This window comes from Cryptomeria japonica, unplaced genomic scaffold (assembly GCF_030272615.1).
Source record: "Cryptomeria japonica unplaced genomic scaffold, Sugi_1.0 HiC_scaffold_80, whole genome shotgun sequence".
Classification (NCBI taxonomy): Eukaryota; Viridiplantae; Streptophyta; class Pinopsida; order Cupressales; family Cupressaceae; genus Cryptomeria; species Cryptomeria japonica.
Window position 1 is genome coordinate 337,501 of NW_026728902.1, and position 26,622 is coordinate 364,122.

A 26,622-nucleotide genomic window follows, 5' to 3' on the forward strand; every position below is an offset into this window, starting at 1 on the left:
CGCACCTTTCGTGCGCTCCAAGGTGCGCACGAAGTCGGAGCTCGGTTTGCCCCGGGTGCGCACCTTGGTGGGCGCCATGGTGCACTCCGAGGTGCCCAAGATTGGTGCGCACCAAGGAGCGCTCCGAAGTGCGCTCCAAGGTGCGCAGGTGCGCGCGAAGTCGAAAGTTGGGTTAATTGTCCGGTTTGCCTCGGGTGCGCACCTTGCGTGCACCTTCGCCAGGGTGGGCGCCTTGGTGCGCACACCTTGGCTGGGCTGCGCACCCGGGCGCGCACACCTTGGCACCCGCGTTTCCTTCATTTTAAATTTTTTTTTTTTACAATCTCTCAAGTGGGAAATTCTATAATCTCAACTTTTTTTGCCTTTTCAGGAAACTTTTGAATGGAGCGCATCATTGGTGCGCTCCGAAGTGTGCTCCAAGGTGCGCACCTCTGGTGTGCTCCAAAGCTCTCTCTAGCTGCGTGCACCTGCCCCGGCCGCGCACCCGGCCCCGCCCAGCTTCGCTCACCTGTCCCGGGCGTCTGGTGCGGAACCTTAGAGTAAGAAACATCACCGTGCACCTTGGCCAACGTGCGCGACTCGACCGAGCGCGCACTGGCCGAGGTGCACACCGATTTCACCTGGGTGCGCGCGCAGCACCTCGGGCGCACCGGGGTGCGCGCACAACGCCCGGGTTGCACCGTGGCCTGTGTGCTCGGGGCGCCTCGGGTGCGCGCTCGGTGTCGCCCCCCGCGCGCGCGGTAGTGCGAGCAGCGCACCCCGGCCCGGCCCGGCCCCGACGAGAACGCAAACGGGCAAAAGGTTTATTCAAATAGCATTGCGACGCCCGGCGAAAAACTAAAAAAGGGTGCAACACCGGGACTTCCCGGGAGGTCACCCATCCCAGTACTACTCCGGCCCAAGCGCGCTTAACTGCGGAGTTCTGATGGGATCCGGTGCACTAACGCTGGTATGATCGCACCCGTTATGAGCTTGTCGCAGTGTGTACTTAGCAAACCGCGACCCACGTGCGAATCCACCCCGGCCACCCACCCCCGTCGAGGTGCACACCCTCCCTCGCGAAGTGCGCCCCGTTCGCCAAGTGTGAGCCCTGCCCGGGTGCGCGCACCTTGCTAGGGCGTCGGGTGTGCACCCGGCCCGGCCTACGTGCGTGCACCTGGACGGGGCGTCGTGTGCGTGCAGTGTCCCGTCTGCAACGCGGTGCCCACACACCACCTCGGGCGCAACGACCTGCGCTCACATGTGGGCCGAGTGCACCTTGGTGCATGTTCGGGGCGCCTCGGGTGCACGCTCGATCTTGCCCCGGTGCACCAAGGCGCTCGGTTTGCCCCGGGTGCGCACTTGGTGCAAGGTGGGCACCCAAAATAGGGATCAAGCACCAAAACACAAGTTTCGGGATGCAAAATGGGACCCAAGGACCACAAATGCGTTCCAAGACCCATGATGGGTCCACGAGAACAAAAATGTGTTCCGAGACTTAATAAACAAATATTGGGTTTTAGGAGAAGAAACATGCTCTGATGCCCAAAACGAGAATCGACCCCGAAAAGGCCACAGGCCAAAAGTGGGATGCGAGACAAAAAAAAATGGGACCCGAGGACCAAAATTGGGTTCCCAGGTCGAAGACAGGGCAACCGGACAAGAAACGACCTCTAAGGCTCGAAATGAGTCCCGACGACTAAAACTTGACAAGAAGCACCCATCAGGCACCCAACTCGACACCCATGGGATGCCGACCCACCCGGGCTTCCACCTAGCACACCTTGGCACCCACCCACCCTCGCACCCAACCTCGCACCCAACTTAGCACCTTTGAACCCACATTGGCACTCACCCTGACCCTGGCACCTTGGAACCCACATTGGCACTCACCTTGACCCTGGCACCCACCTTTGCACTCACCTTGGGACCCACCCTGGCTCCCACCTCGGCACCCACCCAGACACCCACCTTGGTTCCTTGGCACCCACCTTGGATCCTTGGCACCCACCCCGACACCCACCTTGGCACGCAACTTGGCTACTTGCCACCCACCTTGGCTCCTTGACGCCCACCCCGACAACCACCCCGTGACCTACCCTGGCTAGGGTTGGTGCACACCCACCCTGGTGCCCACCTTGGCACCCACCCCATGACCCACCTTGGCACGCACCTTAGTACCCACCCCGTTACCCACCCTAGGACCCACCCCGTGACCCACCTTGGCCAGGGTGGGTGCCTTGGTGCGCACAACTTGCCTGGGCTGCACACCAGGGCGGGCTCAAGATGGCACCCGCGTTCCGTTTTTTTCACTATCTTTCAAAACGGAAATTTTAAAATCTCGTTTTTTTTTTTTTTTTGCCTTTTCTGGAAATTAGTGAAGGCAGCGCATCAAAGGTGCGCAATGCTGGTGCGAACCCGGGAGCGCTCCGATGTGTGCTCCAAGGTGCGGCGTGCACGAAGTCCGAGCCCGGCTTGCCCCGGGTGCGCACCTCGCGTGCACCTTCGCCGGGGTGAGCACCTTGGCTGGGTTGCGCGCCCTGGTGCGCACCAAGGAGCGCTCTGAAGTGTGCTCCAAGGTGCGGCGTGCACGAAGTCGGAGCTCGGTTTGCCCCGGGTGTGCACCTCGGGTGCGCACCTCGCGTGCACCTTCGCTGCGGTGGGCACCTTGGCTGGGTTGCGCGCCTTGGTGGGCACCATGCAGTGCACGAAGTCGGAGCCCGGTTTGCCCCGGGCGCGCACCTCCGCCAGGGTGGGCACCTTGGTGCGCACAACTTGCCTGGGCTGCGCACCAGGAAGGGCTCAAGATGGCACCCGCGTTCCGTTTTTTTCACTATCTTTCAGAACGGAAATTTTAAAATATCGTTTTTTTTTGCCTTTTCTGGAAATTAGTGAAGGCAGCGCATCAAAGGTGCGCAACGCTGGTGCGAACCTGGGAGCGCTCCGATGTGTGCTCCAAGGTGCGGCGTGCACGAAGTCGGAGCCCGGTTTGCCCCGGGTGCGCCCTGGTGGGCACCATGGTGCGCACCAAGGAGCGCTCCGAAGTGTGCTCCAAGGTGCGGCCTGCACGAAGTCGGAGCCCGGTTTGCCCCGGGCGTGCACCGCGGGTGGGCACCTTGGTGCGCATGCCTTGCCTGGGCTGCGCACCAGGGCGGGCTCAAGATGGCACCCGCGTTCCGTTTTTTTCACTATCTTTCAAAACGGAAATTTTAAAATCTCATTTTTTTTTGCCTTTTCTGGAAATTAGTGAAGGCAGCGCATCAAAGGTGCGCACCTCGCTGCCCACCACGGTGCGCAACGCCGGTGGGCACCCGGGAGTGCTTCGAAGTGTGCTCCAAGGTGCTGCGTGCACGTTGTCGGAGCCCGGTTTGCCCCGGGTGCGCACCTCGCGTGCACCTTCGTCGGGGTGGGCACCTTGGCTGGGTTTGCCCCGGCTGCGCTCCGAAGCGGGGTTATTGGAGCGCCGCCTCTTTTTTTGTCGGAGCGTTTGGTGGGGTTTCTCGCATTGGCTCTTCCCAGGCCCGGTTGCCACCCTGGCGCGCACGAAGTCGGAAGTAGGGTTAATTGCCCGGGTGCGCACCTTTGCCAGGGTGGGCACCTTACCTGGGCTGTGCACCAGGGCGGGCTCAAGATGGCACCCGCGTTCCGTTTTTTTCACTATCTTTCAAAACGGAAATTTTAAAATCTCCTCTTTTTTTTGCCTTTTCTGGAAATTAGTGAAGGCAGCGCATCAAAGGTGCGCACCTCGCTGCCCACCTTGGTGTGCTCTGAGGTGCGCACCCGGGAGCGCTACGAAGTGTGCTCCAAGGTGCGGCGTGCACGTTGTCGGAGCCCGGTTTGCCCCGGGTGCGCACCTCGCCTGCACCTTGGCCGGGGTGGGCACCCTCGCTGGGTTTGCCCAGGGTGCGCTCCGAAGCGGGGTTACTGGAGCGCCCCCTCTTTTTTTGTCAGAGCGTTTGGTGGGGTTTCTCGCATTGGCTCTTCCCAGGCCCGGTTGTTGGGTGCGCTCCCACCCTGGCGCGCGCGAAGTTGGAAGTTGGGTTAATTGCCCGGGCGCGCACCTTCGCCAGGGTGGGCACCTTGGTGCGCACACCTTGGCTGGGCTGCGCACCAGGGCGGGCTCAAGATGGCACCAGCATTCCCTTTTTCTCACTATCTTTCAAAACGGAAATTTTAAAATCTCGTTTTTTTTTGCCTTTTATGGAAATTAGTGAAGGCATCGCATCAAAGGTGCGCACCTCGCTGCCCACCTTGGTGTGCTCCGAGGTGCCCACCACGGTGCGCTCCGAGGTGCCCACCACGGTGCGCAACGCCGGTGCGAACCCGGGAGCGCCCCGATGTGTGCTCCAAGGTGCGGCGTGCACGAAGCCGGACCCCGGTTTGCCCCGGGTGCGCACCTCGCGTGCACCTTGGTGCGCACACCTTGGCTGGGTTGCGCGGCCTGGTGGGCACCATGGTGCGCACCAAGGAGCGCTCCGAAGTGTGCTCCAAGGTGCGGCGTGCACGAAGTCCTAGCCCGGTTTGCCCCGGGTGCGCACCTTCGCCGCGGTGGGCACCATGGCGTGCACGAAGTCGGAGCCCGGTTTGCCCCGGGTGCGCACCTCGCGTGCACCTTCGCCGGGGTGGGCACCTCGGCTGGGTTGCGCGCCCTGGTGCGCACCAAGGAGCGCTCCGAAGTGTGCTCCAAGGTGCGGCGTGCACGAAGTCGGAGCCCGGTTTGCCCCGGGTGCGCACCTTCGCCGCGGTGGGCACCCTGGTGCGCACCATGGCGTGCACGAAGTCGGAGCCCGGTTTGCCCCGGGTGCGCACCTCGCGTGCACCTTCGGCGGGGTTGCGCGCCCTGGTGCGCACCAAGGAGCGCTCCGAAGTGTGCTCCAAGGTGCGGCGTGCACGAAGTCGGAGCCCGGTTTGCCCCGGGTGCGCACCTCGCGTGCACCTTCGGCGGGGTTGCGCGCCCTGGTGGGCACCATGGTGCGCACCAAGGAGCGCTCCGAAGTGTGCTCCAAGGTGCGGCGTGCACGAAGTCGGAGCCCGGTTTGCCCCGGGTGCGCACCTCGCGTGCACCTTCGCCGCGGTGGGCACCATGGCGTGCACGAAGTCGGAGCCCGGTTTGCCCCGGGTGCGCACCTCGCGTGCACCTTCGCCGGGGTGGGCACCTCGGCTGGGTTGCGCGCCCTGGTGCGCACCAAGGAGCGCTCCGAAGTGTGCTCCAAGGTGCGGCGTGCACGAAGTCGGAGCCCGGTTTGCCCCGGGTGCGCACCTCGCGTGCACCTTCGCCGCGGTGGGCACCATGGCGTGCACGAAGTCGGAGCCCGGTTTGCCCCGGGTGCGCACCCCGCGTGCACCTTCGCCGGGGTGGGCACCTCGGCTGGGTTGCGCGCCCTGGTGCGCACCAAGGAGCGCTCCGAAGTGTGCTCCAAGGTGCGGCGTGCACGAAGTCGGAGCCCGGTTTGCCCCGGGTGCGCACCTCGCGTGCACCTTCGCCGCGGTGGGCACCTTGGCTGGGTTGGGCACCATTGAGCGCTCCGAAGTGTGCTCCAAGGTGCGCACCATGGCCCTCCAAGGTGCGCAGCATGGCGTGCACGAAGTCGGAGCCCGGTTTGCCCCGGGTGCGCACCTCGCGTGCACCTTCGCCAGGGTGGGCACCTCGGTGCGCACACCTTCTCAATGTTTTCTTGCCTTTTCTGGAAATTGGTGAAGGCAGCGCATCAAAGGTGCGCACCTCGGTGTGCTCCGAGGTGCGAACCCGAGAGCGCTCCGAGGTGCCCACGAAGTCGAAAGTCGGGTTAATTGCATTGTTTTCCCCGGGTGCGCTCCGAGGTGCGCAACATCGGTGCGCACCAAGGAGGGCTCCGAAGTGTGCTCCAAGGTGCGCACGATTCGGAGCTCGGTTTGCCCGGGGTGCGCACACCTTGGCTGGGTTGCGCACCCTTTGTGCGCTCCAAGGTGCGCACGAAGTCGGAGCTCGGTTTGCCCCGGGTGCGCACCTTCGCCAGGGTGCGCACCTTGATGCGCACGCCTTGGCTGGGCTGCGCACCTTGGTGGGCGCCATGGTGCGCACCTTTCGTGCGCTCCAAGGTGCGCACGAAGTCGGAGCTCGGTTTGCCCCGGGTGCGCACCTTGGTGGGCGCCATGGTGCACTCCGAGGTGCCCAAGATTGGTGTGCACCAAGGAGCGCTCCGAAGTGCGCTCCAAGGTGCGCAGGTGCGCGCGAAGTCGAAAGTTGGGTTAATTGTCCGGTTTGCCTCGGGTGCGCACCTTGCGTGCACCTTCGCCAGGGTGGGCGCCTTGGTGCGCACACCTTGGCTGGGCTGCGCACCCGGGCGCGCACACCTTGGCACCCGCGTTTCCTTCATTTTAAATTTTTTTTTTTTACAATCTCTCAAGTGGGAAATTCTATAATCTCAACTTTTTTTGCCTTTTCAGGAAACTTTTGAATGGAGCGCATCATTGGTGCGCTCCGAAGTGTGCTCCAAGGTGCGCACCTCTGGTGTGCTCCAAAGCTCTCTCCAGCTGCGTGCACCTGCCCCGGCCGCGCACCCGGCCCCGCCCAGCTTCGCTCACCTGTCCCGGGCGTCTGGTGCGGAACCTTAGAGTAAGAAACATCACCGTGCACCTTGGCCAACGTGCGCGACTCGACCGAGCGCGCACTGGCCGAGGTGCACACCGATTTCACCTGGGTGCGCGCGCAGCACCTCGGGCGCACCGGGGTGCGCGCACAACGCCCGGGTTGCACCGTGGCCTGTGTGCTCGGGGCGCCTCGGGTGCGCGCTCGGTGTCGCCCCCGCGCGCGCGGTAGTGCGGGCAGCGCACCCCGGCCCGGCCCGGCCCCGACGAGAACGCAAACGGGCAAAAGGTTTATTCAAATAGCATTGCGACGCCCGGCGAAAAACTAAGAAAGGGTGCAACACCGGGACTTCCCGGGAGGTCACCCATCCCAGTACTACTCCGGCCCAAGCGCGCTTAACTGCGGAGTTCTGATGGGATCCGGTGCACTAACGCTGGTATGATCGCACCCGTTATGAGCTTGTCGCAGTGTGTACTTAGCAAACCGCGACCCACGTGCGAATCCACCCCGGCCACCCACCCCCGTCGAGGTGCACACCCTCCCTCGCGAAGTGCGCCCCGTTCGCCAAGTGTGAGCCCTGCCCGGGTGCGCGCACCTTGCTAGGGCGTCGGGTGTGCACCCGGCCCGGCCTACGTGCGTGCACCTGGACGGGGCGTCGTGTGCGTGCAGTGTCCCGTCTGCAACGCGGTGCCCACACACCACCTCGGGCGCAACGACCTGCGCTCACATGTGGGCCGAGTGCACCTTGGTGCATGTTCGGGGCGCCTCGGGTGCACGCTCGATCTTGCCCCGGTGCACCAAGGCGCTCGGTTTGCCCCGGGTGCGCACTTGGTGCAAGGTGGGCACCCAAAATAGGGATCAAGCACCAAAACACAAGTTTCGGGATGCAAAATGGGACCCAAGGACCACAAATGCGTTCCAAGACCCATGATGGGTCCACGAGAACAAAAATGTGTTCCGAGACTTAATAAACAAATATTGGGTTTTAGGAGAAGAAACATGCTCTGATGCCCAAAACGAGAATCGACCCCGAAAAGGCCACAGGCCAAAAGTGGGATGCGAGACAAAAAAAAATGGGACCCGAGGACCAAAATTGGGTTCCCAGGTCGAAGACAGGGCAACCGGACAAGAAACGACCTCTAAGGCTCGAAATGAGTCCCGACGACTAAAACTTGACAAGAAGCACCCATCAGGCACCCAACTCGACACCCATGGGATGCCGACCCACCCGGGCTTCCACCTAGCACACCTTGGCACCCACCCACCCTCGCACCCAACCTCGCACCCAACTTAGCACCTTTGAACCCACATTGGCACTCACCCTGACCCTGGCACCTTGGAACCCACATTGGCACTCACCTTGACCCTGGCACCCACCTTTGCACTCACCTTGGGACCCACCCTGGCTCCCACCTCGGCACCCACCCAGACACCCACCTTGGTTCCTTGGCACCCACCTTGGATCCTTGGCACCCACCCCGACACCCACCTTGGCACGCAACTTGGCTACTTGCCACCCACCTTGGCTCCTTGACGCCCACCCCGACAACCACCCCGTGACCTACCCTGGCTAGGGTTGGTGCACACCCACCCTGGTGCCCACCTTGGCACCCACCCCATGACCCACCTTGGCACGCACCTTAGTACCCACCCCGTTACCCACCCTAGGACCCACCCCGTGACCCACCTTGGCCAGGGTGGGTGCCTTGGTGCGCACAACTTGCCTGGGCTGCACACCAGGGCGGGCTCAAGATGGCACCCGCGTTCCGTTTTTTTCACTATCTTTCAAAACGGAAATTTTAAAATCTCGTTTTTTTTTTTTTTTTGCCTTTTCTGGAAATTAGTGAAGGCAGCGCATCAAAGGTGCGCAATGCTGGTGCGAACCCGGGAGCGCTCCGATGTGTGCTCCAAGGTGCGGCGTGCACGAAGTCCGAGCCCGGCTTGCCCCGGGTGCGCACCTCGCGTGCACCTTCGCCGGGGTGAGCACCTTGGCTGGGTTGCGCGCCCTGGTGCGCACCAAGGAGCGCTCTGAAGTGTGCTCCAAGGTGCGGCGTGCACGAAGTCGGAGCTCGGTTTGCCCCGGGTGTGCACCTCGGGTGCGCACCTCGCGTGCACCTTCGCTGCGGTGGGCACCTTGGCTGGGTTGCGCGCCTTGGTGGGCACCATGCAGTGCACGAAGTCGGAGCCCGGTTTGCCCCGGGCGCGCACCTCCGCCAGGGTGGGCACCTTGGTGCGCACAACTTGCCTGGGCTGCGCACCAGGAAGGGCTCAAGATGGCACCCGCGTTCCGTTTTTTTCACTATCTTTCAGAACGGAAATTTTAAAATATCGTTTTTTTTTGCCTTTTCTGGAAATTAGTGAAGGCAGCGCATCAAAGGTGCGCAACGCTGGTGCGAACCTGGGAGCGCTCCGATGTGTGCTCCAAGGTGCGGCGTGCACGAAGTCGGAGCCCGGTTTGCCCCGGGTGCGCCCTGGTGGGCACCATGGTGCGCACCAAGGAGCGCTCCGAAGTGTGCTCCAAGGTGCGGCCTGCACGAAGTCGGAGCCCGGTTTGCCCCGGGCGTGCACCGCGGGTGGGCACCTTGGTGCGCATGCCTTGCCTGGGCTGCGCACCAGGGCGGGCTCAAGATGGCACCCGCGTTCCATTTTTTTCACTATCTTTCAAAACGGAAATTTTAAAATCTCATTTTTTTTTGCCTTTTCTGGAAATTAGTGAAGGCAGCGCATCAAAGGTGCGCACCTCGCTGCCCACCACGGTGCGCAACGCCGGTGGGCACCCGGGAGTGCTTCGAAGTGTGCTCCAAGGTGCTGCGTGCACGTTGTCGGAGCCCGGTTTGCCCCGGGTGCGCACCTCGCGTGCACCTTCGTCGGGGTGGGCACCTTGGCTGGGTTTGCCCCGGCTGCGCTCCGAAGCGGGGTTATTGGAGCGCCGCCTCTTTTTTTGTCGGAGCGTTTGGTGGGGTTTCTCGCATTGGCTCTTCCCAGGCCCGGTTGCCACCCTGGCGCGCACGAAGTCGGAAGTAGGGTTAATTGCCCGGGTGCGCACCTTTGCCAGGGTGGGCACCTTACCTGGGCTGTGCACCAGGGCGGGCTCAAGATGGCACCCGCGTTCCGTTTTTTTCACTATCTTTCAAAACGGAAATTTTAAAATCTCCTCTTTTTTTTGCCTTTTCTGGAAATTAGTGAAGGCAGCGCATCAAAGGTGCGCACCTCGCTGCCCACCTTGGTGTGCTCTGAGGTGCGCACCCGGGAGCGCTACGAAGTGTGCTCCAAGGTGCGGCGTGCACGTTGTCGGAGCCCGGTTTGCCCCGGGTGCGCACCTCGCCTGCACCTTGGCCGGGGTGGGCACCCTCGCTGGGTTTGCCCAGGGTGCGCTCCGAAGCGGGGTTACTGGAGCGCCCCCTCTTTTTTTGTCAGAGCGTTTGGTGGGGTTTCTCGCATTGGCTCTTCCCAGGCCCGGTTGTTGGGTGCGCTCCCACCCTGGCGCGCGCGAAGTTGGAAGTTGGGTTAATTGCCCGGGCGCGCACCTTCGCCAGGGTGGGCACCTTGGTGCGCACACCTTGGCTGGGCTGCGCACCAGGGCGGGCTCAAGATGGCACCAGCATTCCCTTTTTCTCACTATCTTTCAAAACGGAAATTTTAAAATCTCGTTTTTTTTTGCCTTTTATGGAAATTAGTGAAGGCATCGCATCAAAGGTGCGCACCTCGCTGCCCACCTTGGTGTGCTCCGAGGTGCCCACCACGGTGCGCTCCGAGGTGCCCACCACGGTGCGCAACGCCGGTGCGAACCCGGGAGCGCCCCGATGTGTGCTCCAAGGTGCGGCGTGCACGAAGCCGGACCCCGGTTTGCCCCGGGTGCGCACCTCGCGTGCACCTTGGTGCGCACACCTTGGCTGGGTTGCGCGGCCTGGTGGGCACCATGGTGCGCACCAAGGAGCGCTCCGAAGTGTGCTCCAAGGTGCGGCGTGCACGAAGTCCTAGCCCGGTTTGCCCCGGGTGCGCACCTTCGCCGCGGTGGGCACCATGGCGTGCACGAAGTCGGAGCCCGGTTTGCCCCGGGTGCGCACCTCGCGTGCACCTTCGCCGGGGTGGGCACCTCGGCTGGGTTGCGCGCCCTGGTGCGCACCAAGGAGCGCTCCGAAGTGTGCTCCAAGGTGCGGCGTGCACGAAGTCGGAGCCCGGTTTGCCCCGGGTGCGCACCTTCGCCGCGGTGGGCACCCTGGTGCGCACCATGGCGTGCACGAAGTCGGAGCCCGGTTTGCCCCGGGTGCGCACCTCGCGTGCACCTTCGGCGGGGTTGCGCGCCCTGGTGCGCACCAAGGAGCGCTCCGAAGTGTGCTCCAAGGTGCGGCGTGCACGAAGTCGGAGCCCGGTTTGCCCCGGGTGCGCACCTCGCGTGCACCTTCGGCGGGGTTGCGCGCCCTGGTGGGCACCATGGTGCGCACCAAGGAGCGCTCCGAAGTGTGCTCCAAGGTGCGGCGTGCACGAAGTCGGAGCCCGGTTTGCCCCGGGTGCGCACCTCGCGTGCACCTTCGCCGCGGTGGGCACCATGGCGTGCACGAAGTCGGAGCCCGGTTTGCCCCGGGTGCGCACCTCGCGTGCACCTTCGCCGGGGTGGGCACCTCGGCTGGGTTGCGCGCCCTGGTGCGCACCAAGGAGCGCTCCGAAGTGTGCTCCAAGGTGCGGCGTGCACGAAGTCGGAGCCCGGTTTGCCCCGGGTGCGCACCTCGCGTGCACCTTCGCCGCGGTGGGCACCATGGCGTGCACGAAGTCGGAGCCCGGTTTGCCCCGGGTGCGCACCCCGCGTGCACCTTCGCCGGGGTGGGCACCTCGGCTGGGTTGCGCGCCCTGGTGCGCACCAAGGAGCGCTCCGAAGTGTGCTCCAAGGTGCGGCGTGCACGAAGTCGGAGCCCGGTTTGCCCCGGGTGCGCACCTCGCGTGCACCTTCGCCGCGGTGGGCACCTTGGCTGGGTTGGGCACCATTGAGCGCTCCGAAGTGTGCTCCAAGGTGCGCACCATGGCCCTCCAAGGTGCGCAGCATGGCGTGCACGAAGTCGGAGCCCGGTTTGCCCCGGGTGCGCACCTCGCGTGCACCTTCGCCAGGGTGGGCACCTCGGTGCGCACACCTTCTCAATGTTTTCTTGCCTTTTCTGGAAATTGGTGAAGGCAGCGCATCAAAGGTGCGCACCTCGGTGTGCTCCGAGGTGCGAACCCGAGAGCGCTCCGAGGTGCCCACGAAGTCGAAAGTCGGGTTAATTGCATTGTTTTCCCCGGGTGCGCTCCGAGGTGCGCAACATCGGTGCGCACCAAGGAGGGCTCCGAAGTGTGCTCCAAGGTGCGCACGATTCGGAGCTCGGTTTGCCCGGGGTGCGCACACCTTGGCTGGGTTGCGCACCCTTTGTGCGCTCCAAGGTGCGCACGAAGTCGGAGCTCGGTTTGCCCCGGGTGCGCACCTTCGCCAGGGTGCGCACCTTGATGCGCACGCCTTGGCTGGGCTGCGCACCTTGGTGGGCGCCATGGTGCGCACCTTTCGTGCGCTCCAAGGTGCGCACGAAGTCGGAGCTCGGTTTGCCCCGGGTGCGCACCTTGGTGGGCGCCATGGTGCACTCCGAGGTGCCCAAGATTGGTGCGCACCAAGGAGCGCTCCGAAGTGCGCTCCAAGGTGCGCAGGTGCACGCGAAGTCGAAAGTTGGGTTAATTGTCCGGTTTGCCTCGGGTGCGCACCTTGCGTGCACCTTCGCCAGGGTGGGCGCCTTGGTGCGCACACCTTGGCTGGGCTGCGCACCCGGGCGCGCACACCTTGGCACCCGCGTTTCCTTCATTTTAAATTTTTTTTTTTTACAATCTCTCAAGTGGGAAATTCTATAATCTCAACTTTTTTTGCCTTTTCAGGAAACTTTTGAATGGAGCGCATCATTGGTGCGCTCCGAAGTGTGCTCCAAGGTGCGCACCTCTGGTGTGCTCCAAAGCTCTCTCCAGCTGCGTGCACCTGCCCCGGCCGCGCACCCGGCCCCGCCCAGCTTCGCTCACCTGTCCCGGGCGTCTGGTGCGGAACCTTAGAGTAAGAAACATCACCGTGCACCTTGGCCAACGTGCGCGACTCGACCGAGCGCGCACTGGCCGAGGTGCACACCGATTTCACCTGGGTGCGCGCGCAGCACCTCGGGCGCACCGGGGTGCGCGCACAACGCCCGGGTTGCACCGTGGCCTGTGTGCTCGGGGCGCCTCGGGTGCGCGCTCGGTGTCGCCCCCGCGCGCGCGGTAGTGCGGGCAGCGCACCCCGGCCCGGCCCGGCCCCGACGAGAACGCAAACGGGCAAAAGGTTTATTCAAATAGCATTGCGACGCCCGGCGAAAAACTAAAAAAGGGTGCAACACCGGGACTTCCCGGGAGGTCACCCATCCCAGTACTACTCCGGCCCAAGCGCGCTTAACTGCGGAGTTCTGATGGGATCCGGTGCACTAACGCTGGTATGATCGCACCCGTTATGAGCTTGTCGCAGTGTGTACTTAGCAAACCGCGACCCACGTGCGAATCCACCCCGGCCACCCACCCCCGTCGAGGTGCACACCCTCCCTCGCGAAGTGCGCCCCGTTCGCCAAGTGTGAGCCCTGCCCGGGTGCGCGCACCTTGCTAGGGCGTCGGGTGTGCACCCGGCCCGGCCTACGTGCGTGCACCTGGACGGGGCGTCGTGTGCGTGCAGTGTCCCGTCTGCAACGCGGTGCCCACACACCACCTCGGGCGCAACGACCTGCGCTCACATGTGGGCCGAGTGCACCTTGGTGCATGTTCGGGGCGCCTCGGGTGCACGCTCGATCTTGCCCCGGTGCACCAAGGCGCTCGGTTTGCCCCGGGTGCGCACTTGGTGCAAGGTGGGCACCCAAAATAGGGATCAAGCACCAAAACACAAGTTTCGGGATGCAAAATGGGACCCAAGGACCACAAATGCGTTCCAAGACCCATGATGGGTCCACGAGAACAAAAATGTGTTCCGAGACTTAATAAACAAATATTGGGTTTTAGGAGAAGAAACATGCTCTGATGCCCAAAACGAGAATCGACCCCGAAAAGGCCACAGGCCAAAAGTGGGATGCGAGACAAAAAAAAATGGGACCCGAGGACCAAAATTGGGTTCCCAGGTCGAAGACAGGGCAACCGGACAAGAAACGACCTCTAAGGCTCGAAATGAGTCCCGACGACTAAAACTTGACAAGAAGCACCCATCAGGCACCCAACTCGACACCCATGGGATGCCGACCCACCCGGGCTTCCACCTAGCACACCTTGGCACCCACCCACCCTCGCACCCAACCTCGCACCCAACTTAGCACCTTTGAACCCACATTGGCACTCACCCTGACCCTGGCACCTTGGAACCCACATTGGCACTCACCTTGACCCTGGCACCCACCTTTGCACTCACCTTGGGACCCACCCTGGCTCCCACCTCGGCACCCACCCAGACACCCACCTTGGTTCCTTGGCACCCACCTTGGATCCTTGGCACCCACCCCGACACCCACCTTGGCACGCAACTTGGCTACTTGCCACCCACCTTGGCTCCTTGACGCCCACCCCGACAACCACCCCGTGACCTACCCTGGCTAGGGTTGGTGCACACCCACCCTGGTGCCCACCTTGGCACCCACCCCATGACCCACCTTGGCACGCACCTTAGTACCCACCCCGTTACCCACCCTAGGACCCACCCCGTGACCCACCTTGGCCAGGGTGGGTGCCTTGGTGCGCACAACTTGCCTGGGCTGCACACCAGGGCGGGCTCAAGATGGCACCCGCGTTCCGTTTTTTTCACTATCTTTCAAAACGGAAATTTTAAAATCTCGTTTTTTTTTTTTTTTTGCCTTTTCTGGAAATTAGTGAAGGCAGCGCATCAAAGGTGCGCAATGCTGGTGCGAACCCGGGAGCGCTCCGATGTGTGCTCCAAGGTGCGGCGTGCACGAAGTCCGAGCCCGGCTTGCCCCGGGTGCGCACCTCGCGTGCACCTTCGCCGGGGTGAGCACCTTGGCTGGGTTGCGCGCCCTGGTGCGCACCAAGGAGCGCTCTGAAGTGTGCTCCAAGGTGCGGCGTGCACGAAGTCGGAGCTCGGTTTGCCCCGGGTGTGCACCTCGGGTGCGCACCTCGCGTGCACCTTCGCTGCGGTGGGCACCTTGGCTGGGTTGCGCGCCTTGGTGGGCACCATGCAGTGCACGAAGTCGGAGCCCGGTTTGCCCCGGGCGCGCACCTCCGCCAGGGTGGGCACCTTGGTGCGCACAACTTGCCTGGGCTGCGCACCAGGAAGGGCTCAAGATGGCACCCGCGTTCCGTTTTTTTCACTATCTTTCAGAACGGAAATTTTAAAATATCGTTTTTTTTTGCCTTTTCTGGAAATTAGTGAAGGCAGCGCATCAAAGGTGCGCAACGCTGGTGCGAACCTGGGAGCGCTCCGATGTGTGCTCCAAGGTGCGGCGTGCACGAAGTCGGAGCCCGGTTTGCCCCGGGTGCGCCCTGGTGGGCACCATGGTGCGCACCAAGGAGCGCTCCGAAGTGTGCTCCAAGGTGCGGCCTGCACGAAGTCGGAGCCCGGTTTGCCCCGGGCGTGCACCGCGGGTGGGCACCTTGGTGCGCATGCCTTGCCTGGGCTGCGCACCAGGGCGGGCTCAAGATGGCACCCGCGTTCCGTTTTTTTCACTATCTTTCAAAACGGAAATTTTAAAATCTCATTTTTTTTTGCCTTTTCTGGAAATTAGTGAAGGCAGCGCATCAAAGGTGCGCACCTCGCTGCCCACCACGGTGCGCAACGCCGGTGGGCACCCGGGAGTGCTTCGAAGTGTGCTCCAAGGTGCTGCGTGCACGTTGTCGGAGCCCGGTTTGCCCCGGGTGCGCACCTCGCGTGCACCTTCGTCGGGGTGGGCACCTTGGCTGGGTTTGCCCCGGCTGCGCTCCGAAGCGGGGTTATTGGAGCGCCGCCTCTTTTTTTGTCGGAGCGTTTGGTGGGGTTTCTCGCATTGGCTCTTCCCAGGCCCGGTTGCCACCCTGGCGCGCACGAAGTCGGAAGTAGGGTTAATTGCCCGGGTGCGCACCTTTGCCAGGGTGGGCACCTTACCTGGGCTGTGCACCAGGGCGGGCTCAAGATGGCACCCGCGTTCCGTTTTTTTCACTATCTTTCAAAACGGAAATTTTAAAATCTCCTCTTTTTTTTGCCTTTTCTGGAAATTAGTGAAGGCAGCGCATCAAAGGTGCGCACCTCGCTGCCCACCTTGGTGTGCTCTGAGGTGCGCACCCGGGAGCGCTACGAAGTGTGCTCCAAGGTGCGGCGTGCACGTTGTCGGAGCCCGGTTTGCCCCGGGTGCGCACCTCGCCTGCACCTTGGCCGGGGTGGGCACCCTGGCTGGGTTTGCCCAGGGTGCGCTCCGAAGCGGGGTTACTGGAGCGCCCCCTCTTTTTTTGTCAGAGCGTTTGGTGGGGTTTCTCGCATTGGCTCTTCCCAGGCCCGGTTGTTGGGTGCGCTCCCACCCTGGCGCGCGCGAAGTTGGAAGTTGGGTTAATTGCCCGGGCGCGCACCTTCGCCAGGGTGGGCACCTTGGTGCGCACACCTTGGCTGGGCTGCGCACCAGGGCGGGCTCAAGATGGCACCAGCATTCCCTTTTTCTCACTATCTTTCAAAACGGAAATTTTAAAATCTCGTTTTTTTTTGCCTTTTATGGAAATTAGTGAAGGCATCGCATCAAAGGTGCGCACCTCGCTGCCCACCTTGGTGTGCTCCGAGGTGCCCACCACGGTGCGCTCCGAGGTGCCCACCACGGTGCGCAACGCCGGTGCGAACCCGGGAGCGCCCCGATGTGTGCTCCAAGGTGCGGCGTGCACGAAGCCGGACCCCGGTTTGCCCCGGGTGCGCACCTCGCGTGCACCTTGGTGCGCACACCTTGGCTGGGTTGCGCGGCCTGGTGGGCACCATGGTGCGCACCAAGGAGCGCTCCGAAGTGTGCTCCAAGGTGCGGCGTGCACGAAGTCCTAGCCCGGTTTGCCCCGGGTGCGCACCTTCGCCGCGGTGGGCACCATGGCGTGCACGAAGTCGGAGCCCGGTTTGCCCCGGGTGCGCACCTCGCGTGCACCTTCGCCGGGGTGGGCACCTCGGCTGGGTTGCGCGCCCTGGTGCGCACCAAGGAGCGCTCCGAAGTGTGCTCCAAGGTGCGGCGTGCACGAAGTCGGAGCCCGGTTTGCCCCGGGTGCGCACCTTCGCCGCGGTGGGCACCCTGGTGCGCACCATGGCGTGCACGAAGTCGGAGCCCGGTTTGCCCCGGGTGCGCACCTCGCGTGCACCTTCGGCGGGGTTGCGCGCCCTGGTGCGCACCAAGGAGCGCTCCGAAGTGTGCTCCAAGGTGCGGCGTGCACGAAGTCGGAGCCCGGTTTGCCCCGGGTGCGCACCTCGCGTGCACCTTCGGCGGGGTTGCGCGCCCTGGTGGGCACCATGGTGCGCACCAAGGAGCGCTCCGAAGTGTGCTCCAAGGTGCGGCGTGCACGAAGTCGGAGCCCGGTTTGCCCCGGGTGCGCACCTCGCGTGCACCTTCGCCGCGGTGGGCACCATGGCGTGCACGAAGTCGGAGCCCGGTTTGCCCCGGGTGCGCACCTCGCGTGCACCTTCGCCGGGGTGGGCACCTCGGCTGGGTTGCGCGCCCTGGTGCGCACCAAGGAGCGCTCCGAAGTGTGCTCCAAGGTGCGGCGTGCACGAAGTCGGAGCCCGGTTTGCCCCGGGTGCGCACCTCGCGTGCACCTTCGCCGCGGTGGGCACCATGGCGTGCACGAAGTCGGAGCCCGGTTTGCCCCGGGTGCGCACCCCGCGTGCACCTTCGCCGGGGTGGGCACCTCGGCTGGGTTGCGCGCCCTGGTGCGCACCAAGGAGCGCTCCGAAGTGTGCTCCAAGGTGCGGCGTGCACGAAGTCGGAGCCCGGTTTGCCCCGGGTGCGCACCTCGCGTGCACCTTCGCCGCGGTGGGCACCTTGGCTGGGTTGGGCACCATTGAGCGCTCCGAAGTGTGCTCCAAGGTGCGCACCATGGCCCTCCAAGGTGCGCAGCATGGCGTGCACGAAGTCGGAGCCCGGTTTGCCCCGGGTGCGCACCTCGCGTGCACCTTCGCCAGGGTGGGCACCTCGGTGCGCACACCTTCTCAATGTTTTCTTGCCTTTTCTGGAAATTGGTGAAGGCAGCGCATCAAAGGTGCGCACCTCGGTGTGCTCCGAGGTGCGAACCCGAGAGCGCTCCGAGGTGCCCACGAAGTCGAAAGTCGGGTTAATTGCATTGTTTTCCCCGGGTGCGCTCCGAGGTGCGCAACATCGGTGCGCACCAAGGAGGGCTCCGAAGTGTGCTCCAAGGTGCGCACGATTCGGAGCTCGGTTTGCCCGGGGTGCGCACACCTTGGCTGGGTTGCGCACCCTTTGTGCGCTCCAAGGTGCGCACGAAGTCGGAGCTCGGTTTGCCCCGGGTGCGCACCTTCGCCAGGGTGCGCACCTTGATGCGCACGCCTTGGCTGGGCTGCGCACCTTGGTGGGCGCCATGGTGCGCACCTTTCGTGCGCTCCAAGGTGCGCACGAAGTCGGAGCTCGGTTTGCCCCGGGTGCGCACCTTGGTGGGCGCCATGGTGCACTCCGAGGTGCCCAAGATTGGTGCGCACCAAGGAGCGCTCCGAAGTGCGCTCCAAGGTGCGCAGGTGCGCGCGAAGTCGAAAGTTGGGTTAATTGTCCGGTTTGCCTCGGGTGCGCACCTTGCGTGCACCTTCGCCAGGGTGGGCGCCTTGGTGCGCACACCTTGGCTGGGCTGCGCACCCGGGCGCGCACACCTTGGCACCCGCGTTTCCTTCATTTTAAATTTTTTTTTTTTACAATCTCTCAAGTGGGAAATTCTATAATCTCAACTTTTTTTGCCTTTTCAGGAAACTTTTGAATGGAGCGCATCATTGGTGCGCTCCGAAGTGTGCTCCAAGGTGCGCACCTCTGGTGTGCTCCAAAGCTCTCTCCAGCTGCGTGCACCTGCCCCGGCCGCGCACCCGGCCCCGCCCAGCTTCGCTCACCTGTCCCGGGCGTCTGGTGCGGAACCTTAGAGTAAGAAACATCACCGTGCACCTTGGCCAACGTGCGCGACTCGACCGAGCGCGCACTGGCCGAGGTGCACACCGATTTCACCTGGGTGCGCGCGCAGCACCTCGGGCGCACCGGGGTGCGCGCACAACGCCCGGGTTGCACCGTGGCCTGTGTGCTCGGGGCGCCTCGGGTGCGCGCTCGGTGTCGCCCCCGCGTGCGCGGTAGTGCGGGCAGCGCACCCCGGCCCGGCCCGGCCCCGACGAGAACGCAAACGGGCAAAAGGTTTATTCAAATAGCATTGCGACGCCCGGCGAAAAACTAAGAAAGGGTGCAACACCGGGACTTCCCGGGAGGTCACCCATCCCAGTACTACTCCGGCCCAAGCGCGCTTAACTGCGGAGTTCTGATGGGATCCGGTGCACTAACGCTGGTATGATCGCACCCGTTATGAGCTTGTCGCAGTGTGTACTTAGCAAACCGCGACCCACGTGCGAATCCACCCCGGCCACCCACCCCCGTCGAGGTGCACACCCTCCCTCGCGAAGTGCGCCCCGTTCGCCAAGTGTGAGCCCTGCCCGGGTGCGCGCACCTTGCTAGGGCGTCGGGTGTGCACCCGGCCCGGCCTACGTGCGTGCACCTGGACGGGGCGTCGTGTGCGTGCAGTGTCCCGTCTGCAACGCGGTGCCCACACACCACCTCGGGCGCAACGACCTGCGCTCACATGTGGGCCGAGTGCACCTTGGTGCATGTTCGGGGCGCCTCGGGTGCACGCTCGATCTTGCCCCGGTGCACCAAGGCGCTCGGTTTGCCCCGGGTGCGCACTTGGTGCAAGGTGGGCACCCAAAATAGGGATCAAGCACCAAAACACAAGTTTCGGGATGCAAAATGGGACCCAAGGACCACAAATGCGTTCCAAGACCCATGATGGGTCCACGAGAACAAAAATGTGTTCCGAGACTTAATAAACAAATATTGGGTTTTAGGAGAAGAAACATGCTCTGATGCCCAAAACGAGAATCGACCCCGAAAAGGCCACAGGCCAAAAGTGGGATGCGAGACAAAAAAAAATGGGACCCGAGGACCAAAATTGGGTTCCCAGGTCGAAGACAGGGCAACCGGACAAGAAACGACCTCTAAGGCTCGAAATGAGTCCCGACGACTAAAACTTGACAAGAAGCACCCATCAGGCACCCAACTCGACACCCATGGGATGCCGACCCACCCGGGCTTCCACCTAGCACACCTTGGCACCCACCCACCCTCGCACCCAACCTCGCACCCAACTTAGCACCTTTGAACCCACATTGGCACTCACCCTGACCCTGGCACCTTGGAACCCACATTGGCACTCACCTTGACCCTGGCACCCACCTTTGCACTCACCTTGGGACCCACCCTGGCTCCCACCTCGGCACCCACCCAGACACCCACCTTGGTTCCTTGGCACCCACCTTGGATCCTTGGCACCCACCCCGACACCCACCTTGGCACGCAACTTGGCTACTTGCCACCCACCTTGGCTCCTTGACGCCCACCCCGACAACCACCCCGTGACCTACCCTGGCTAGGGTTGGTGCACACCCACCCTGGTGCCCACCTTGGCACCCACCCCATGACCCACCTTGGCACGCACCTTAGTACCCACCCCGTTACCCACCCTAGGACCCACCCCGTGACCCACCTTGGCCAGGGTGGGTGCCTTGGTGCGCACAACTTGCCTGGGCTGCACACCAGGGCGGGCTCAAGATGGCACCCGCGTTCCGTTTTTTTCACTATCTTTCAAAACGGAAATTTTAAAATCTCGTTTTTTTTTTTTTTTTGCCTTTTCTGGAAATTAGTGAAGGCAGCGCATCAAAGGTGCGCAATGCTGGTGCGAACCCGGGAGCGCTCCGATGTGTGCTCCAAGGTGCGGCGTGCACGAAGTCCGAGCCCGGCTTGCCCCGGGTGCGCACCTCGCGTGCACCTTCGCCGGGGTGAGCACCTTGGCTGGGTTGCGCGCCCTGGTGCGCACCAAGGAGCGCTCTGAAGTGTGCTCCAAGGTGCGGCGTGCACGAAGTCGGAGCTCGGTTTGCCCCGGGTGTGCACCTCGGGTGCGCACCTCGCGTGCACCTTCGCTGCGGTGGGCACCTTGGCTGGGTTGCGCGCCTTGGTGGGCACCATGCAGTGCACGAAGTCGGAGCCCGGTTTGCCCCGGGCGCGCACCTCCGCCAGGGTGGGCACCTTGGTGCGCACAACTTGCCTGGGCTGCGCACCAGGAAGGGCTCAAGATGGCACCCGCGTTCCGTTTTTTTCACTATCTTTCAGAACGGAAATTTTAAAATATCGTTTTTTTTTGCCTTTTCTGGAAATTAGTGAAGGCAGCGCATCAAAGGTGCGCAACGCTGGTGCGAACCTGGGAGCGCTCCGATGTGTGCTCCAAGGTGCGGCGTGCACGAAGTCGGAGCCCGGTTTGCCCCGGGTGCGCCCTGGTGGGCACCATGGTGCGCACCAAGGAGCGCTCCGAAGTGTGCTCCAAGGTGCGGCCTGCACGAAGTCGGAGCCCGGTTTGCCCCGGGCGTGCACCGCGGGTGGGCACCTTGGTGCGCATGCCTTGCCTGGGCTGCGCACCAGGGCGGGCTCAAGATGGCACCCGCGTTCCGTTTTTTTCACTATCTTTCAAAACGGAAATTTTAAAATCTCATTTTTTTTTGCCTTTTCTGGAAATTAGTGAAGGCAGCGCATCAAAGGTGCGCACCTCGCTGCCCACCACGGTGCGCAACGCCGGTGGGCACCCGGGAGTGCTTCGAAGTGTGCTCCAAGGTGCTGCGTGCACGTTGTCGGAGCCCGGTTTGCCCCGGGTGCGCACCTCGCGTGCACCTTCGTCGGGGTGGGCACCTTGGCTGGGTTTGCCCCGGCTGCGCTCCGAAGCGGGGTTATTGGAGCGCCGCCTCTTTTTTTGTCGGAGCGTTTGGTGGGGTTTCTCGCATTGGCTCTTCCCAGGCCCGGTTGCCACCCTGGCGCGCACGAAGTCGGAAGTAGGGTTAATTGCCCGGGTGCGCACCTTTGCCAGGGTGGGCACCTTACCTGGGCTGTGCACCAGGGCGGGCTCAAGATGGCACCCGCGTTCCGTTTTTTTCACTATCTTTCAAAACGGAAATTTTAAAATCTCCTCTTTTTTTTGCCTTTTCTGGAAATTAGTGAAGGCAGCGCATCAAAGGTGCGCACCTCGCTGCCCACCTTGGTGTGCTCTGAGGTGCGCACCCGGGAGCGCTACGAAGTGTGCTCCAAGGTGCGGCGTGCACGTTGTCGGAGCCCGGTTTGCCCCGGGTGCGCACCTCGCCTGCACCTTGGCCGGGGTGGGCACCCTGGCTGGGTTTGCCCAGGGTGCGCTCCGAAGCGGGGTTACTGGAGCGCCCCCTCTTTTTTTGTCAGAGCGTTTGGTGGGGTTTCTCGCATTGGCTCTTCCCAGGCCCGGTTGTTGGGTGCGCTCCCACCCTGGCGCGCGCGAAGTTGGAAGTTGGGTTAATTGCCCGGGCGCGCACCTTCGCCAGGGTGGGCACCTTGGTGCGCACACCTTGGCTGGGCTGCGCACCAGGGCGGGCTCAAGATGGCACCAGCATTCCCTTTTTCTCACTATCTTTCAAAACGGAAATTTTAAAATCTCGTTTTTTTTTGCCTTTTATGGAAATTAGTGAAGGCATCGCATCAAAGGTGCGCACCTCGCTGCCCACCTTGGTGTGCTCCGAGGTGCCCACCACGGTGCGCTCCGAGGTGCCCACCACGGTGCGCAACGCCGGTGCGAACCCGGGAGCGCCCCGATGTGTGCTCCAAGGTGCGGCGTGCACGAAGCCGGACCCCGGTTTGCCCCGGGTGCGCACCTCGCGTGCACCTTGGTGCGCACACCTTGGCTGGGTTGCGCGGCCTGGTGGGCACCATGGTGCGCACCAAGGAGCGCTCCGAAGTGTGCTCCAAGGTGCGGCGTGCACGAAGTCCTAGCCCGGTTTGCCCCGGGTGCGCACCTTCGCCGCGGTGGGCACCATGGCGTGCACGAAGTCGGAGCCCGGTTTGCCCCGGGTGCGCACCTCGCGTGCACCTTCGCCGGGGTGGGCACCTCGGCTGGGTTGCGCGCCCTGGTGCGCACCAAGGAGCGCTCCGAAGTGTGCTCCAAGGTGCGGCGTGCACGAAGTCGGAGCCCGGTTTGCCCCGGGTGCGCACCTTCGCCGCGGTGGGCACCCTGGTGCGCACCATGGCGTGCACGAAGTCGGAGCCCGGTTTGCCCCGGGTGCGCACCTCGCGTGCACCTTCGGCGGGGTTGCGCGCCCTGGTGCGCACCAAGGAGCGCTCCGAAGTGTGCTCCAAGGTGCGGCGTGCACGAAGTCGGAGCCCGGTTTGCCCCGGGTGCGCACCTCGCGTGCACCTTCGGCGGGGTTGCGCGCCCTGGTGGGCACCATGGTGCGCACCAAGGAGCGCTCCGAAGTGTGCTCCAAGGTGCGGCGTGCACGAAGTCGGAGCCCGGTTTGCCCCGGGTGCGCACCTCGCGTGCACCTTCGCCGCGGTGGGCACCATGGCGTGCACGAAGTCGGAGCCCGGTTTGCCCCGGGTGCGCACCTCGCGTGCACCTTCGCCGGGGTGGGCACCTCGGCTGGGTTGCGCGCCCTGGTGCGCACCAAGGAGCGCTCCGAAGTGTGCTCCAAGGTGCGGCGTGCACGAAGTCGGAGCCCGGTTTGCCCCGGGTGCGCACCTCGCGTGCACCTTCGCCGCGGTGGGCACCATGGCGTGCACGAAGTCGGAGCCCGGTTTGCCCCGGGTGCGCACCCCGCGTGCACCTTCGCCGGGGTGGGCACCTCGGCTGGGTTGCGCGCCCTGGTGCGCACCAAGGAGCGCTCCGAAGTGTGCTCCAAGGTGCGGCGTGCACGAAGTCGGAGCCCGGTTTGCCCCGGGTGCGCACCTCGCGTGCACCTTCGCCGCGGTGGGCACCTTGGCTGGGTTGGGCACCATTGAGCGCTCCGAAGTGTGCTCCAAGGTGCGCACCATGGCCCTCCAAGGTGCGCAGCATGGCGTGCACGAAGTCGGAGCCCGGTTTGCCCCGGGTGCGCACCTCGCGTGCACCTTCGCCAGGGTGGGCACCTCGGTGCGCACACCTTCTCAATGTTTTCTTGCCTTTTCTGGAAATTGGTGAAGGCAGCGCATCAAAGGTGCGCACCTCGGTGTGCTCCGAGGTGCGAACCCGAGAGCGCTCCGAGGTGCCCACGAAGTCGAAAGTCGGGTTAATTGCATTGTTTTCCCCGGGTGCGCTCCGAGGTGCGCAACATCGGTGCGCACCAAGGAGGGCTCCGAAGTGTGCTCCAAGGTGCGCACGATTCGGAGCTCGGTTTGCCCGGGGTGCGCACACCTTGGCTGGGTTGCGCACCCTTTGTGCGCTCCAAGGTGCGCACGAAGTCGGAGCTCGGTTTGCCCCGGGTGCGCACCTTCGCCAGGGTGCGCACCTTGATGCGCACGCCTTGGCTGGGCTGCGCACCTTGGTGGGCGCCATGGTGCGCACCTTTCGTGCGCTCCAAGGTGCGCACGAAGTCGGAGCTCGGTTTGCCCCGGGTGCGCACCTTGGTGGGCGCCATGGTGCACTCCGAGGTGCCCAAGATTGGTGCGCACCAAGGAGCGCTCCGAAGTGCGCTCCAAGGTGCGCAGGTGCGCGCGAAGTCGAAAGTTGGGTTAATTGTCCGGTTTGCCTCGGGTGCGCACCTTGCGTGCACCTTCGCCAGGGTGGGCGCCTTGGTGCGCACACCTTGGCTGGGCTGCGCACCCGGGCGCGCACACCTTGGCACCCGCGTTTCCTTCATTTTAAATTTTTTTTTTTTACAATCTCTCAAGTGGGAAATTCTATAATCTCAACTTTTTTTGCCTTTTCAGGAAACTTTTGAATGGAGCGCATCATTGGTGCGCTCCGAAGTGTGCTCCAAGGTGCGCACCTCTGGTGTGCTCCAAAGCTCTCTCCAGCTGCGTGCACCTGCCCCGGCCGCGCACCCGGCCCCGCCCAGCTTCGCTCACCTGTCCCGGGCGTCTGGTGCGGAACCTTAGAGTAAGAAACATCACCGTGCACCTTGGCCAACGTGCGCGACTCGACCGAGCGCGCACTGGCCGAGGTGCACACCGATTTCACCTGGGTGCGCGCGCAGCACCTCGGGCGCACCGGGGTGCGCGCACAACGCCCGGGTTGCACCGTGGCCTGTGTGTTCGGGGCGCCTCGGGTGCGCGCTCGGTGTCGCCCCCGCGCGCGCGGTAGTGCGGGCAGCGCACCCCGGCCCGGCCCGGCCCCGACGAGAACGCAAACGGGCAAAAGGTTTATTCAAATAGCATTGCGACGCCCGGCGAAAAACTAAAAAAGGGTACAACACCGGGACTTCCCGGGAGGTCACCCATCCCAGTACTACTCCGGCCCAAGCGCGCTTAACTGCGGAGTTCTGATGGGATCCGGTGCACTAACGCTGGTATGATCGCACCCGTTATGAGCTTGTCGCAGTGTGTACTTAGCAAACCGCGACCCACGTGCGAATCCACCCCGGCCACCCACCCCCGTCGAGGTGCACACCCTCCCTCGCGAAGTGCGCCCCGTTCGCCAAGTGTGAGCCCTGCCCGGGTGCGCGCACCTTGCTAGGGCGTCGGGTGTGCACCCGGCCCGGCCTACGTGCGTGCACCTGGACGGGGCGTCGTGTGCGTGCAGTGTCCCGTCTGCAACGCGGTGCCCACACACCACCTCGGGCGCAACGACCTGCGCTCACATGTGGGCCGAGTGCACCTTGGTGCATGTTCGGGGCGCCTCGGGTGCACGCTCGATCTTGCCCCGGTGCACCAAGGCGCTCGGTTTGCCCCGGGTGCGCACTTGGTGCAAGGTGGGCACCCAAAATAGGGATCAAGCACCAAAACACAAGTTTCGGGATGCAAAATGGGACCCAAGGACCACAAATGCGTTCCAAGACCCATGATGGGTCCACGAGAACAAAAATGTGTTCCGAGACTTAATAAACAAATATTGGGTTTTAGGAGAAGAAACATGCTCTGATGCCCAAAACGAGAATCGACCCCGAAAAGGCCACAGGCCAAAAGTGGGATGCGAGACAAAAAAAAATGGGACCCGAGGACCAAAATTGGGTTCCCAGGTCGAAGACAGGGCAACCGGACAAGAAACGACCTCTAAGGCTCGAAATGAGTCCCGACGACTAAAACTTGACAAGAAGCACCCATCAGGCACCCAACTCGACACCCATGGGATGCCGACCCACCCGGGCTTCCACCTAGCACACCTTGGCACCCACCCACCCTCGCACCCAACCTCGCACCCAACTTAGCACCTTTGAACCCACATTGGCACTCACCCTGACCCTGGCACCTTGGAACCCACATTGGCACTCACCTTGACCCTGGCACCCACCTTTGCACTCACCTTGGGACCCACCCTGGCTCCCACCTCGGCACCCACCCAGACACCCACCTTGGTTCCTTGGCACCCACCTTGGATCCTTGGCACCCACCCCGACACCCACCTTGGCACGCAACTTGGCTACTTGCCACCCACCTTGGCTCCTTGACGCCCACCCCGACAACCACCCCGTGACCTACCCTGGCTAGGGTTGGTGCACACCCACCCTAGTGCCCACCTTGGCACCCACCCCATGACCCACCTTGGCACGCACCTTAGTACCCACCCCGTTACCCACCCTAGGACCCACCCCGTGACCCACCTTGGCCAGGGTGGGTGCCTTGGTGCGCACAACTTGCCTGGGCTGCACACCAGGGCGGGCTCAAGATGGCACCCGCGTTCCGTTTTTTTCACTATCTTTCAAAACGGAAATTTTAAAATCTCGTTTTTTTTTTTTTTTTGCCTTTTCTGGAAATTAGTGAAGGCAGCGCATCAAAGGTGCGCAATGCTGGTGCGAACCCGGGAGCGCTCCGATGTGTGCTCCAAGGTGCGGCGTGCACGAAGTCCGAGCCCGGCTTGCCCCGGGTGCGCACCTCGCGTGCACCTTC

At 63.4% G+C, this 26,622-nt stretch overlaps 5 non-coding genes across 5 annotated transcripts; all 5 read right to left on the bottom strand.

The window, feature by feature from the left end:
- Positions 1–844: 844 nt before the first annotated feature.
- Positions 845–963, bottom strand: LOC131864241 (5S ribosomal RNA). Its single transcript, XR_009363080.1, has one exon. It is a non-coding gene; the product is annotated as a 5S ribosomal RNA (ribosomal RNA).
- A 5,915-nt stretch (positions 964–6,878) lies between these two features.
- Positions 6,879–6,997, bottom strand: LOC131864242 (5S ribosomal RNA). The gene has a single exon (XR_009363081.1). It is a non-coding gene; the product is annotated as a 5S ribosomal RNA (ribosomal RNA).
- A 5,915-nt stretch (positions 6,998–12,912) lies between these two features.
- Positions 12,913–13,031, bottom strand: LOC131864243 (5S ribosomal RNA). Its single transcript, XR_009363082.1, has one exon. It is a non-coding gene; the product is annotated as a 5S ribosomal RNA (ribosomal RNA).
- A 5,915-nt stretch (positions 13,032–18,946) lies between these two features.
- Positions 18,947–19,065, bottom strand: LOC131864244 (5S ribosomal RNA). Its single transcript, XR_009363083.1, has one exon. It is a non-coding gene; the product is annotated as a 5S ribosomal RNA (ribosomal RNA).
- A 5,915-nt stretch (positions 19,066–24,980) lies between these two features.
- On the bottom strand, positions 24,981–25,099 carry LOC131864181 (5S ribosomal RNA). The gene has a single exon (XR_009363020.1). It is a non-coding gene; the product is annotated as a 5S ribosomal RNA (ribosomal RNA).
- Between the last annotated feature and the right edge of the window lie 1,523 nt (positions 25,100–26,622).